The 12267-nt window shown below is 42.7% G+C and overlaps 1 protein-coding gene across 1 annotated transcript in view; it reads right to left on the bottom strand.

The window, feature by feature from the left end:
- The window catches only part of LOC118242319 (uncharacterized), a 29665-nt gene that overhangs the window by 8364 nt on the left and 9034 nt on the right, over positions 1 to 12267 (bottom strand). Inside the window, exons 5-9 of the mRNA XM_081722140.1 lie at positions 11082 to 12104; positions 8856 to 10697; positions 3871 to 7618; positions 2528 to 3550; positions 288 to 2143 (exon numbers count right to left, since the gene is read on the bottom strand). The gene's annotated coding sequence lies outside the window, so the exon portion shown is untranslated. The remainder of the gene's footprint in view (positions 1 to 287; positions 2144 to 2527; positions 3551 to 3870; positions 7619 to 8855; positions 10698 to 11081; positions 12105 to 12267) is intronic.

Below are 12267 nucleotides of genomic sequence, written 5' to 3'. Positions count from 1 at the left end.
TCATACACACTCACACAATGTAAGAAAGAGTAACAGGATCTCTGGGGAACTCTATCTTGTCACTTTGTACTCACTGATGAAACTCATCCTGGCCAATTACGGCCAGTTCACCCCACCACAAAACTTATTCTTTTAAACGCTACCAAAACACAAGGTTCTCTCAATGTAAACGGTTTCACTTAAATTTACATTTTTTTGGCATGTTTGATTGGTTGCACTATGCTGAATGCGTGCGAGTGTATTCAGAAACCAGCGTTTGATCGGCTGCTTGCCAACATTTCATTCACCTTCAAACCTTTTATATATCAGAGTGCCGACATGACTTCTACCCCTCGTAAGTACACACTATGCATGCAGAAGGAGCCACCCTGGACTTAGACCTGCAGTCTTACTCCAGTAAAACGTGGATCTGGTCCAAAAAAACAGGAACCTGAGAGGGAAGAAAACAGTTATGTACGTACAAAGGTGTTCTTAACAACTTGCTTCTGTATGAAAGAGATGCGGCCACTACTTTAAGACAACCGTCCTCTGGTGCAGCGTCGTTCGGCTCGACTGGACGCCGTGTTTGTTTGTTTTTTTTTAAAAAAAACAACAACAACCCACGAAGGTGACGAAGTAAGGGCGGGCAGCCAGAACCAGCGAGCAGGACCCCGTGTTTTTAACCCACGCCACGGGATACTGACTGACGCATCTGAGGAACTTAGCTTAGCCGAGCCTCAGCTACACCACACACACACACACACACACACACACACTTAAGCTACAACAGCAGCTGCAGTTTAAAATGTCCCCAACGTTACACGAACGTTGCCTTGGTCGTCCAGCTGGCCGCCTAAGCCCAGTAAAAGCAAGAACAGCGCCCTTACATAACGTTACTGTTCTGGTTGTAGCTCTTCTGTCAACCATCCCGTTAGACAGCGCAGCTAACGTTAGCCAGCTAGCTAGCTAGCTAGCTAGGGGTGTTGTTGCTAGGCTACCTGTCAAAGCAACGTTACCCGAGTCTTACCTGCGTTCACCCTTTATTATCTCTCACGGTGAGCAAAGGGGAACTTATAACTCGCTATTTCGCGACTATCCTCGCTGCTGTCCTTAGACCCTTGGCCGAGATTCACGTACCGGTCACCGTTCCGCGATCATCCGTGCACCACCCGAAGGTTCCCGTTCCCTGCGCATCGTAAAGAAGCCGCCAGACGTCGGCGCTGCAGCGCCACCTGCCGGCGCCTTTTTCAAGTGAACTTCACACGAAGCCTTTGTGTGGCAGGTCAGAGTTTATTGTTTGTATGCGGTAAGCTCGATTCATTTTACATAGAAATATTTGCTTTTACACAATATACCTTATTATTCCATACTTGAATTATACAAATATTTCAAATATCACCCAGTCCAGTTATAATTAAAGTATAACATGAAACATCTTAATGCAAAATTGACACAAACTAGGAATGATTATACAATTACATAGAATTGTTTCAATAAATTGTATAGTGTTATAGATCTCACAATGTCCAGGAATTCAGTGTTAAAATAATAGAAAAAAAAAATAATTCATATAAAAACTACCACCAAATCAAGTCAGCTGCAAAAGAAATAGTAAAACATAAAAATAGTTGTAAGAGTTCAAGCATTAGCTGTAGACAAACTGCACTGACACCTGATTATAAACACAGACTATATCCTTTGTGCACTTGTAATAAATATAATCTAATGGGTGTGTTCTGCTACTGCCATAGCTTTGTAACCTTTTCACCAAAGTCTACCATAGGCTGAGTTATTGTATTCAATAATTCATTAATACGTGAGAGAAATACTTGAATCCTGATGAATTAATATTTTGAATTCAATAAATCCACATCTGAATATGGTTTTTGCACATTTGCATATTTTATAAGTAACATGCATTTATTTCCATTGGTCACACATTTGTGCTCCTTTTAATGCTAAGCAGCTCGACCTACCTTGGCATCAGTCTTACTGCTGCTGGCGTTTTAACTTAAAATAAACACTAAATATATTTACTAGCCGTTTGTGACGGTAAAATAAAACAGCTAGTGATTCGCTGGTCAAGGCACATGATTGCAGCTTGCAGGACCCAAGTGGGAGAACGGGTGTAGTTGCCACAGCGATGATGTCAGATGAGTTTAGTCTGCGTTGAAGCAAAAATAGTTTTAAAAGAACTCTCCATTCTAGTACTGTGGTGGGTATTGACGGCTGGACACAATATAATTTCAGATTACAATCACACTATGTACTCTATTATAGCATGTTCACAAGTTTGACAGATTATAGTGACAACTAGCTGAGATAAAACTAAAAATAGACACAAACACGTTGATCAGAGTTTATAGAGCAAAATTTCAGATACAATCCAGAGCAAGTTTTTTTTTTACCCTGCAAAAGCTGTTTCTTATGTTTAGCTGTTTCTTAAAGCTTTCTCATTTTATAATAGGCCAAGTGCACATTATCTCCTGATTCTCTCTTTAAATCATTCACATTTATTTTCTAGTTTTCAGTCTGTTTTAATACTCACCTCACTCTCCTCTTTCAGTTCTTTTTCTGAACCACTCACAACTTCCTCCATGTCTTCTACCTCCTTTTTCAAACATTTCAACAATGCCTCCGGCTCTGCCTTAGTTCCATTCCTTGTTAGATGTATTTTGGCAATTGTACAAATTTCAAGGGCATTTATGAGTCTTTTTTTTGTGACCTTAATGTGAGCTGAAGCCTGTACTGGCAGGTGAAAGACTACACTAACCTGATCCCATACGTAGAACACATGGGACGGTAGATATTCGAGCTCCCCTGATAAAAACTGATACCTGTGAGTTTCTGAAATAGCTTGTGCTTTCCAGATAATTTTCCCATCACGGTAACCAACAAAGTTACTATCTTCAAGAGCTGGGAACGCTCCAAAATGTTCGTTATACTCGGGGCTGTGAATCAGCACAGCGTACACAATCTCCTGTCTATAGGCGATGGTCTTAAACACTCTGAGTACTGGCTCCTTTCCTCCGCAGTTCTGCTCTTTGTACCGTTCCAGCAGCTCGGCCAGTGGAAACGTAAAGCGATAATTGCCATAGCGGGATTCGTGAGTTTGGAACAGTGGTGATGTGGTGAACTTTTTCAGAAACGGTTCCTGGCTTTCATATGAGCTTGTTGCTTTATTCGTCTCTAAGTAGCGTTTTTCTGCAGAATTAATTTCCTCGTCAGTAATTTTCAAATCCCACCATGAGAATTCGGTGTTATTTGGCCTGAATTTCTCTGACTTCCATATCTCAAGTAATGCATTTTCCTCAGTGACATGTGCTACATTTGCAACATGGAATTCAACTGGCTTCGGATAGCTTTGAATGGTTTTACTCAAGTAATCTAGCATCCTTGGTTTCTCGCTGTAGATTTTTGACCCCTGATTCGTACTGCCCAGCTCACATAGCTTATTCCATATTGTACAATCTTTCTGAAATTCCAATTTCAGGTCATCTATGCTCAGGTGCCGGCCCTCGACTGAGATTTCAGTGATGAAACGTGAATTTTGCGTCACCTTGAAATCCACCTGGAACATTAGATGTGATTACAGTCACATAGAAGAAATAAGAAAAAAATATTGGTATGGGATTTAGAACCCCTGAAAAGGTTCAAAACAATCTTTGTGATGTTTATCTTGGCAGTCTAACACTATGAGCTTCTTTCTGACCTCAGTATTTTTAGGATGCAGTTTAAGACAAGTACATTTAGATGAGGCATTTGGATATCTAAGTATTTAAGTAACGTTCTTATTATTCAATTAGTCACATTCTGTAAATTAGATATCCCATTTTTACATGAAAGTTCCATTTGTTTTGTTACGGAATTATTTCCCTATTAGTTCCTTACCTGGTCATGATCAGGATTTGCCATTTTATTGTATGGTTCAAAGAAGTACAGTTCTGCAACGGACTACTCTGAGTCGCGTCACTCCGTTATTATACCCTGGACTCTCCCTCCGCCCACTGCAACAGTCATTGTGCAAAAATCGAAACTTAGAGCTACAACCGAAACTGAACAGTACTTGTGCAGGAATTGAAACTTAGAACTAATACCAAAACTGAACAGAATTTTTGTAAACTTTACATGAGTATTGGCTAATTCTGGTCACAGTTCTTAGGGGCAGGGTCATTTCATAAGCTCAGCCAACAGATATGTAAAGTGATAACTGGCTTTTTGTCAGGTTAGAATAGCGTTGCTGTAATAAGATCTTCTATTTATCAATGACAAGTGACTTTGCCATTATATCAATGATGGTATCACTGAGAAATAGTAACCATAGAAATAGTAACAGCTTTCTCAATGTCTAAAAGAAATTCTGATCACCCAGGTTTTTCCTAGAACTTCATAGAAATTCTGAGGTAAGAGATTCAGACACATTAGTATAGTACTAACAAAGTTTAACTATACAGAAATTGTATAAAAGAATATTGTTCATTGAATAAAGAAAAACAGAACACCAGTGTACACTTGTTGATTGGTTCTCCAATATAACGACCAAGCTAAAATTTCAAAATTATGTACATTTTTGAAATGAAAAGATTTGGGAGGGAAAAAGAGAGTAGGACTAGTTCAACAGGAAATGCCAGAACTGTCCCTTGTTCAGTAATATCACAGCATGAAGACTAAAACACCATACCAACACTGCAGAGGAAAATGAGGGAAAAAGCTTTATATTTACATACAGTATTCCTGATTGATTATCTGGGAATCACAGAAACCGACCGTGCACGTATGCCAGATTGTGGCATGCAGTATGCCAGATTGTGGCATGCAGTATGCCAGCTCTTGTCTTGTATTGGTTCAGCTGAGTTTGAAGTGAGAAGATGGAACCAAAGGCTTAATCCAGGAACAGGTCTTCAAAGCTTCACCCTGAAGTTCACCCTGAAACATGAGGTGTTGTGATTTACAGAGGTGCACATCTGGCCCTCCGTGCTGATTGGGTGTAGGGCTGGGCAGTCTCCAATCGTGTCACATCTGGCCCTCCGTGCTGATTGGGTGTAGGGCTGGGCAGTCTCCAATCGTGTCACATCTGGCCCTCTGTGCTGATTGGTTCTGTGGGCCATTTCCCATCTCACTCCTTCACAGGCCTGCATTTTAACTAGACATGAAAGTCCACTTTATGTTCTTGCCATATAACAGGCGTATCGTGCAATACTGAACAAATGTACTCGGAATACAAATAACAATAAACACAATTGTGAATCTCTAATAGTGCACAGACCGTGTTGGCAGGAGGGCTCTGGAATTGCCAATCTTCTGTCCAGAAGGCTCACTTCATCTCAGTACTAGCCTCCCTCCACTTCCTGGCTCCATCAGAAACATGGATCACCCCTGGGAACTCGGCTGCCCTGTCCTCTGCCTCTTCATTCACACATTCTCCAAGGTATCTCAGCAGGTGGCGGCACTGGATTACCATCGTCTCAAAAGTGGCGTTTCGCTCCACTTTCCTTTCCTCTACTCTTTCAATCTCTTCTTTTGAATTTCACGCTATTACACTGTCTTTTCCCGCAAACTTAACATCATTGTCATCTACCGCCCTCCAGGTTCCCTAGATAACTTCATTGATGAGCCTGACGCCCTCCTGAGTCAATTCCTCATTGAAGGAAACCCACTCATTTTCCTTGGTGACTTAAAAATTTCCATCAGACGAGCTACATTCCTCCTGCATCCTTCCACTGTTGATGTCATTTGACCTTGTCCTCAACCAGTGTCCTCCGACTCAGAGTGGGCAACATTCTGGACCTGATTTTCACTCGGACCACCACAACATCGGACATCATGGTCACCCCCTTCCACCTCTCAGACCATCACATTCTCTTTCCATCTATACCTCCCCAACATGTTCTTCCTCCTTCTGTCGCAATCTGCACTTCATCACTCCTTCGTCCCTTCCGTTTTGTCCACCGTCCCTCACCCTCTTTCTTCTCTCTCTCTGGACACGGTCACTAATACTGTCCTTTCTATGTTCTCCTCATCGATTAATCTTCTGTGCCCTATCTATTCTAGACCTGCTAAGTCCTCCCCACCTAACCCCCTGGCTAACAGAAACAGAGAGGCAGTGGAGGGAACCTCACCTAGATTCAGACCTCAACTCATACCAGTTTTCCTTTCTAACTTCTTACTGGAAGTAACATCTGCAAATTCTACAGAATCAGCCCTCATAGCAGAGAAACGTCATGCTGCTAAAGCTGCCAAACTGTCACCGGTCTTGATTTTTCTGGCCATTTTGGCATCCTTTGACACATTAAACCACGACATTCTCTTCTCTCCAGCCTGGGAAGACGAGCATAGAGACTATTCTCCATCCTGGCTCCCAGATGGTGGAACGAACTTCCGCTGGCAGTACGGACAGCAGAGTCCCTTGCAGTCTTCAAACACAGACTTAAGACTCATCTATTTGTGGAATATTTTAATGACCACTGCATTGTGACTGCAGCTTTAATTCTACCACCCAGACCATTTAGAACACAGAACGTTGAACATATTGCAGCAGAGCAGTTTTGTTTTCAAGCAGGTTTTATTCTTCAACGATAGCAATAACTTCACAAACATTCCTTATAGTACTGATTCAAAGAAGGCCTCTGTGCTCTGAGTGTGCAAACTCATCTAAATCAATCCACCAAATAACCCCCAGACCCCTGCCTGGGGCGAGCGGGGCATTAAGGTTGAAATGCTCAGAAGCTTTGTTTATGCGAACTTTTTTTTTTCTTTTTCAGATGCTGCCCACCAAATTTCTTTTCAACTTAAAATGTGGTTCTAGCCATTATAGAGACTGAATATAGCAGTGCAAACAAGACAACATGGAGTCATAAACGGTTGCCACAGTAACCTAACTGCTCTGCCAGTATCTCCAGGTAGGATGGGTGGAGTTCGAAACAGTTATTCCGACCTGCCTAATTGTAATAACTGGAAAAAGTGTGTCGTAGCTTGCTTCGCGGTGCTTCCCAAACACCGTGTGTTCGGGAAGTCTGATTAATAAACAGCTGCTAGTGCTGAAAGGAACAGCGGTGCTTCATTTATGGTGTCACTTTCATCAGTTACGTTTTGCGCAACTGCTCTAGAATTAAGCAATCCCAGCGAGGACAACCACTTCTCGTCAAGTGAAGAACTGCTTGAGTCACTGCCGAGTCACTAAAGTTTCTACCAAGCCTTCTCCAAATATGCTGACTCATGTTCCCGTCAAATGTTCTGTTAACAAATTGACAAACATCCAGCATTTCTGACCATGCACCGACATGTTTGGTGTACAACACTCACGATCAGTAATCAGTTTTGGTTAAACAAATTGGACTCCCTTTCACAACTGTGTAGGACTTCCAGGTTGATTTAAAAACAGAAACAAGCAGAATCTCAGCGCAGGCAGAAGTGACGCAAGTCTTTATCAGGCAGGCGCTGTGAGATAAAAGTGTGGTATTTAAATATTCACATGGCCAGGATACCATTCTAGACCACACTGCTCTTCTGTGAGCTTAAACCCGAGAATTCCTGAGTTGGACTTGTACAGTATGCAATTTCATAGCTTAGAAGATGTGGAAAAATTCATTTGTAATTTGTTTCAATTATCCACATTTGACCTTCAAAAAACTCAGAAGATCTGAGAAAAGAAAAAAAAAAAGTCATCTAACGTTATCAGGCAAACACGGACAAGGTCTCAATGAAACTTTCAGTTATGGTTTGAATTGTGTCTGTCAGGTTATGTCCCCATCTTAAAACAGCAATCAAGGAGCATGCACGCACGCACGCACTCTCATACATACACACGCACACACGCACACTCTCATACATACACACGCACGCGCACACGTACACTATTGCGCACACGCACACACCCCCCCACTCATACGCGGGCACGCACACCCACCCCCCCACTCATACGCGGGCACGCACACCCACCCCCCCACTCATACGCGGGCACGCACACACACACACACCCCCCCACTCATACGCGGGCACGCACACACACACACACCCCCCCACTCATACGCGGGCACGCACACACACACACACCCCCCCACTCATACGCGGGCACGCACACACACACACACACCCCCCCACTCATACGCGGGCACGCACACACACACACACACCCCCCCACTCATACGCGGGCACGCACACACACACACACCCCCCCCCACTCATACGCGGGCACGCACACACACACACACACCCCCCCACTCATACGCGGGCACGCACACACCCCCCCCCCCACTCATACGCGGGCACGCACACACACCCCCCCCCCACTCATACGCGGGCACGCACCCCCCCCCCACTCATACGCGGGCACGCTCACACACCCCCCCCCCACTCATACGCGGGCACGCACACACACACACCCCCCCACCCATACGCGGGCACGCACACACACACAGACACTATTACAAACACACTCTTATACACACGCACGCACGCACACACAGACACTATTACAAACACACTCATACACACACTATTACAAACACACTCATATACACACGCACGCACTCACACACACACTATTACAAACACTCATACACGCATGCACACACACAATTACAAACACACTCATACACACTCACACAATGTAAGAAAGAGTAACAGGATCTCTGGGGAACTCTATCTTGTCACTTTGTACTCACTGATGAAACTCATCCTGGCCAATTACGGCCAGTTCACCCCACCACAAAACTTATTCTTTTAAACGCTACCAAAACACAAGGTTCTCTCAATGTAAACGGTTTCACTTAAATTTACATTTTTTTGGCATGTTTGATTGGTTGCACTATGCTGAATGCGTGCGAGTGTATTCAGAAACCAGCGTTTGATCGGCTGCTTGCCAACATTTCATTCACCTTCAAACCTTTTATATATCAGAGTGCCGACATGACTTCTACCCCTCGTAAGTACACACTATGCATGCAGAAGGAGCCACCCTGGACTTAGACCTGCAGTCTTACTCCAGTAAAACGTGGATCTGGTCCAAAAAAACAGGAACCTGAGAGGGAAGAAAACAGTTATGTACGTACAAAGGTGTTCTTAACAACTTGCTTCTGTATGAAAGAGATGCGGCCACTACTTTAAGACAACCGTCCTCTGGTGCAGCGTCGTTCGGCTCGACTGGACGCCGTGTTTGTTTGTTTTTTTTTAAAAAAAAACAACAACCCACGAAGGTGACGAAGTAAGGGCGGGCAGCCAGAACCAGCGAGCAGGACCCCGTGTTTTTAACCCACGCCACGGGATACTGACTGACGCAGCTGAGGAACTTAGCTTAGCCGAGCCTCAGCTACACCACACACACACACACACTTAAGCTACAACAGCAGCTGCAGTTTAAAATGTCCCCAACGTTACACGAACGTTGCCTTGGTCGTCCAGCTGGCCGCCTAAGCCCAGTAAAAGCAAGAACAGCGCCCTTACATAACGTTACTGTTCTGGTTGTAGCTCTTCTGTCAACCATCCCGTTAGACAGCGCAGCTAACGTTAGCCAGCTAGCTAGCTAGCTAGCTAGGGGTGTTGTTGCTAGGCTACCTGTCAAAGCAACGTTACCCGAGTCTTACCTGCGTTCACCCTTTATTATCTCTCACGGTGAGCAAAGGGGAACTTATAACTCGCTATTTCGCGACTATCCTCGCTGCTGTCCTTAGACCCTTGGCCGAGATTCACGTACCGGTCACCGTTCCGCGATCATCCGTGCACCACCCGAAGGTTCCCGTTCCCTGCGCATCGTAAAGAAGCCGCCAGACGTCGGCGCTGCAGCGCCACCTGCCGGCGCCTTTTTCAAGTGAACTTCACACGAAGCCTTTGTGTGGCAGGTCAGAGTTTATTGTTTGTATGCGGTAAGCTCGATTCATTTTACATAGAAATATTTGCTTTTACACAATATACCTTATTATTCCATACTTGAATTATACAAATATTTCAAATATCACCCAGTCCAGTTATAATTAAAGTATAACATGAAACATCTTAATGCAAAATTGACACAAACTAGGAATGATTATACAATTACATAGAATTGTTTCAATAAATTGTATAGTGTTATAGATCTCACAATGTCCAGGAATTCAGTGTTAAAATAATAGAAAAAAAAAATAATTCATATAAAAACTACCACCAAATCAAGTCAGCTGCAAAAGAAATAGTAAAACATAAAAATAGTTGTAAGAGTTCAAGCATTAGCTGTAGACAAACTGCACTGACACCTGATTATAAACACAGACTATATCCTTTGTGCACTTGTAATAAATATAATCTAATGGGTGTGTTCTGCTACTGCCATAGCTTTGTAACCTTTTCACCAAAGTCTACCATAGGCTGAGTTATTGTATTCAATAATTCATTAATACGTGAGAGAAATACTTGAATCCTGATGAATTAATATTTTGAATTCAATAAATCCACATCTGAATATGGTTTTTGCACATTTGCATATTTTATAAGTAACATGCATTTATTTCCATTGGTCACACATTTGTGCTCCTTTTAATGCTAAGCAGCTCGACCTACCTTGGCATCAGTCTTACTGCTGCTGGCGTTTTAACTTAAAATAAACACTAAATATATTTACTAGCCGTTTGTGACGGTAAAATAAAACAGCTAGTGATTCGCTGGTCAAGGCACATGATTGCAGCTTGCAGGACCCAAGTGGGAGAACGGGTGTAGTTGCCACAGCGATGATGTCAGATGAGTTTAGTCTGCGTTGAAGCAAAAATAGTTTTAAAAGAACTCTCCATTCTAGTACTGTGGTGGGTATTGACGGCTGGACACAATATAATTTCAGATTACAATCACACTATGTACTCTATTATAGCATGTTCACAAGTTTGACAGATTATAGTGACAACTAGCTGAGATAAAACTAAAAATAGACACAAACACGTTGATCAGAGTTTATAGAGCAAAATTTCAGATACAATCCAGAGCAAGTTTTTTTTTTACCCTGCAAAAGCTGTTTCTTATGTTTAGCTGTTTCTTAAAGCTTTCTCATTTTATAATAGGCCAAGTGCACATTATCTCCTGATTCTCTCTTTAAATCATTCACATTTATTTTCTAGTTTTCAGTCTGTTTTAATACTCACCTCACTCTCCTCTTTCAGTTCTTTTTCTGAACCACTCACAACTTCCTCCATGTCTTCTACCTCCTTTTTCAAACATTTCAACAATGCCTCCGGCTCTGCCTTAGTTCCATTCCTTGTTAGATGTATTTTGGCAATTGTACAAATTTCAAGGGCATTTATGAGTCTTTTTTTTGTGACCTTAATGTGAGCTGAAGCCTGTACTGGCAGGTGAAAGACTACACTAACCTGATCCCATACGTAGAACACATGGGACGGTAGATATTCGAGCTCCCCTGATAAAAACTGATACCTGTGAGTTTCTGAAATAGCTTGTGCTTTCCAGATAATTTTCCCATCACGGTAACCAACAAAGTTACTATCTTCAAGAGCTGGGAACGCTCCAAAATGTTCGTTATACTCGGGGCTGTGAATCAGCACAGCGTACACAATCTCCTGTCTATAGGCGATGGTCTTAAACACTCTGAGTACTGGCTCCTTTCCTCCGCAGTTCTGCTCTTTGTACCGTTCCAGCAGCTCGGCCAGTGGAAACGTAAAGCGATAATTGCCATAGCGGGATTCGTGAGTTTGGAACAGTGGTGATGTGGTGAACTTTTTCAGAAACGGTTCCTGGCTTTCATATGAGCTTGTTGCTTTATTCGTCTCTAAGTAGCGTTTTTCTGCAGAATTAATTTCCTCGTCAGTAATTTTCAAATCCCACCATGAGAATTCGGTGTTATTTGGCCTGAATTTCTCTGACTTCCATATCTCAAGTAATGCATTTTCCTCAGTGACATGTGCTACATTTGCAACATGGAATTCAACTGGCTTCGGATAGCTTTGAATGGTTTTACTCAAGTAATCTAGCATCCTTGGTTTCTCGCTGTAGATTTTTGACCCCTGATTCGTACTGCCCAGCTCACATAGCTTATTCCATATTGTACAATCTTTCTGAAATTCCAATTTCAGGTCATCTATGCTCAGGTGCCGGCCCTCGACTGAGATTTCAGTGATGAAACGTGAATTTTGCGTCACCTTGAAATCCACCTGGAACATTAGATGTGATTACAGTCACATAGAAGAAATAAGAAAAAAATATTGGTATGGGATTTAGAACCCCTGAAAAGGTTCAAAACAATCTTTGTGATGTTTATCTTGGCAGTCTAACACTATGAGCTTCTTTCTGACCTCAGTATTTTTAGGATGCAGT

Source organism: Electrophorus electricus, chromosome 10 (assembly GCF_041902795.1).
Source record: "Electrophorus electricus isolate QZ-2024a chromosome 10, ASM4190279v1, whole genome shotgun sequence".
NCBI lineage: Eukaryota > Metazoa > Chordata > Actinopteri > Gymnotiformes > Gymnotidae > Electrophorus > Electrophorus electricus.
This window is presented reverse-complemented; position numbering and strand designations above follow the sequence as displayed.